The 3,448-nt window shown below is 32.1% G+C and overlaps 1 protein-coding gene across 1 annotated transcript in view; it reads right to left on the reverse strand.

Moving 5' to 3' along the window:
- The window catches only part of LOC111696858 (Down syndrome cell adhesion molecule-like protein Dscam2), a 41,135-nt gene extending 37,687 nt beyond the window's left edge, over positions 1-3,448 (reverse strand). Inside the window, exon 1 of the mRNA XM_023466606.1 lies at positions 3,264-3,448. The gene's annotated coding sequence lies outside the window, so the exon portion shown is untranslated. The remainder of the gene's footprint in view (positions 1-3,263) is intronic.

The raw sequence follows: 3,448 nt of genomic DNA on the forward strand, positions 1-3,448 counted from the left end.
CCTCTACCCAAACTACCCTGGAATATCAGGGCAGGGGGTGAAATTAAACGTTAAGATTTACAGATAAACTTACAAAGATCAGAGATTGCAGAGATCTTCTGAACCCTGACCTAGAGAGCTACAAGGTACAGGGATACCCACAAAGAATGGAACTGTAAAGACGACCTGAAACTCCTTAAATATGAAGATCTCAAGGTTAAATTGAGACTTTTGCCTTGAATTTAGTTTTTATATAACATATTTAATGATTTCACACAAAAAGAAACAATTTAACAGCTGCAGGGAATCATGAATATTAGGAAACAGCAAAAGTCGTCTCTGAAGGTTCATCTATTGGGGTTAACCATGTATACCAAGTAACCACCATCAATGATCAAAATCTAATCAAAATTTTAAATAAAAACGTGTATCTAAATGGGTTACAAAAAATAACAGCAACTTATATGCTCTATGGATGAAATTAAGAAATATCAAATTAGAATAAATAATTTTAAAATTATAAGATTTAGGTTTATACAATTCAGAGCATTAAATTAGGCAACATGGCATTTTTACTTTTTACTCCAAATAAGGTAAAATGTCATTCCAATAAAAGGGGTTGATTTTCATGAAATACATTTTTCAATATATTTTATTAACTTAAAGAATTTTTCTGGAATACATTTATTTACTCAAGATTTGATAAAGCTTCTGCTCAAGACTCGGCTAATCATTATGATTAAAAAAATTATTCTAGAACAATAAAAGAATTAGAAAAATAAATTCGGTTTTTGTTTTTTATTTGTCTTTTTATTATTTGACTTGAAACAATTATGGTTTAAAACTGTATCTTCAAAATCTCTCTTCAAGTTTTAAAAATCAGATTTTAAAACTTGAAGAGAACAATTTGAAAGGAGATGAGCAATAATGAAAGTATATTTGACAAACCTATTAAACCTAGGAAAAAATTCTATACAATTATTAGGTTTCTATTGAGTATAAAGACATTGATATTATCGGATAGTTATTTCAAATATAAAGTCTATACTATGAGAACAAAAGTTTAACTTCAATGTTTCGCCGCCCCCCCCCCCCCCCCCCTCTTTTGAATTTAGAAAATCAAATGAGGGGCCATGGAATGGGGCCAAAATTAACAATCGAAAGAAAAACATAAAAATCGAAAAAGACCATTTTTGAAATCAAGATCAACATTTTTATCTTTTCTGATGAATATGCGATCCAAGTAATCTGTCCTGTTTCCAGATATTCATCAATCAGTATTGACATCTTAACTCATCTCAATCTAGAAACCCAGGAGGATTTAGGTGACATTTTTACAGGGGGGGATTCGTTGGATCCGCAACCTTTTGGCCTCCTGGATCCGGATCCAAGGGGTAAAATTTTAATCAAAACCTGTCACAAACGTGTTGCTCTCTAAACCCAAATCTGAACAGTTAAAAAAGAGAGATTATTAAAAATTTACTTTTTTCTGAATGGTTCATCAAGTTTTTGCATAATAATAAATGAAAAAGAAATGTTCATGCCCTGGATCCGGATCCGGCCATTTCTTTCAGAGCGGATTCAGGATCCGGATCCTCATCAAAACAAGATGGATCCTAACCACAGCTGGTGATTATACAATTTTGACAATCAATCGAAGTTTTTTTTAATAAATTTATATTAGACCTACAGGACGTTTCGCGACCCTTCTTTTGAACAATAATAATAGGTTTTTAATACTAAGATATTTACTAGCCCACAATTCAAAATAAAAAAGAAAATTTATCGCGCATTTTTCTTTTTTAAATGATGGGGACAAAAAATGAAGAGAAGTTTTCTGACGACATTTTTTAGTTTCAACCGGCGGTAAACCTTTACTAGGGTTAAGTGTGAGGTTCAGTGGGCTCGATCGGTTCAGCCGTTTAGACATGACAGACAGACAAGAGCCAAATATATTATAAATTTGATCAGACAAACTTTAAAAATATCTTGTTTTCTGACTCGAGTATTTCAAACAAAACAAGATTTTAATTCATTATTCATAATTTAATTCAGATATTTACAGAAGTTGTATTAAGCATAAAGGCTAACATGGGGGGGGGGCGTCTTGAGATAAGAATTTCGAAATAATTTTTAATAACAATATGCATTACAAATGGTAAATTTATAGCAACCATGACAAAAAAGTAAAGCAAGATGCACTATCCCAATCTGTTTAATGGATAAGTTTTAGGGGGGGTATTCAGGAATTTGTCCAGGGGGCGGGCTTAAATTTTATTTCCAGTTTGAGGCCTGAAAACTCCATGAAATCAATATATTTCAATGGTCCAGAGATGGAATTTAAAGAATTTGAGCCGCGGTTTAAATCCGCCAAAACCCGGTTTAAATTAAGCGCCGGCGTTGTTTTTCTCGCTTAAATGTTTAATGTTGATANAATTTTCCAGAGATGCTTAGCCCCCATAGCCCCCCCCCCCCGAATACGCCTCGAGATACCTTTTATTCAGGGTTTTTAATCATTTAATTTAGAATATAATTATAACCAAGTAGCTTGCCAAAAACTTTTAATCGCGGATATAGAACATATGTAAGGCATGTTACATCTTGTAAATACCTTTTCTTTCATTTTCTTCAATAAAAAGTGCTACCTTAATTCAACTGAAATCGATACAAATTTATTTGTCTTGGAGGAGAGAGGGGGTAGGGGGTAGAGCTTCTAGCTAATAATCAGAATTTTCAAATTTTGAAGTTTTTGTAAATTGGAAAATATTCAATTAGCTGATTTGTGCTCAAATAATTCAGGCTAATTCTTATGAAATTTTTATGAAAAGCTTACAAATTGAAATGTAATACAGCTGAAGTTGCAGCAAAGCTCAAGGGCCTATAAAATTGATATGTTTAGGAATTTGTTAAACGCAAGATAAACAATTTGATATTATTTCTATATGTATCACATCAGAAGAGGGGAAATTAAGTTTTAATGCACTTTTTAAAATGATTGGCCCCCACCCTTCCTAATTTTTAACGTTATTTACAATACATGTTTTATGCACTATAACACATTTATTTTATTTCGTTTACACACAAACTTAATGTTTAGAATAATGTGCGTGCTTCATATTCGTTTATGTATAGTAAAAAAAGAAAAAGAAAGAAGTAAAACTGTTTTAAAATTCAAAAACATTTCCAATGTTTATAGATAGAAGGTAAAAATCAGCTGCTTTCAGTTAATAATAAACATAAACAGAGAATATACTTTTTCGAACCGAGAGAAATTATAATTTTACCTTGGTCAATCAAAATATCACTTAAGAGTCACTTTGTTATTTTCACTTTAACCTCACTTAAGGTTTAATGCCCTTGATCACGAGCAAACTCGCTTCTTTCACAATATTATGGGTAGCTGACTTAGCCAGCACCTACCGGGGACTAAAGTAAAAGAAGGGATCGAAACTTAGGCGTCCATCTACAC

This window comes from Eurytemora carolleeae, unplaced genomic scaffold (genome assembly GCF_000591075.1).
Source record: "Eurytemora carolleeae unplaced genomic scaffold, Eaff_2.0 scaffold249, whole genome shotgun sequence".
Taxonomy (NCBI): Eukaryota; Metazoa; Arthropoda; class Copepoda; order Calanoida; family Temoridae; genus Eurytemora; species Eurytemora carolleeae.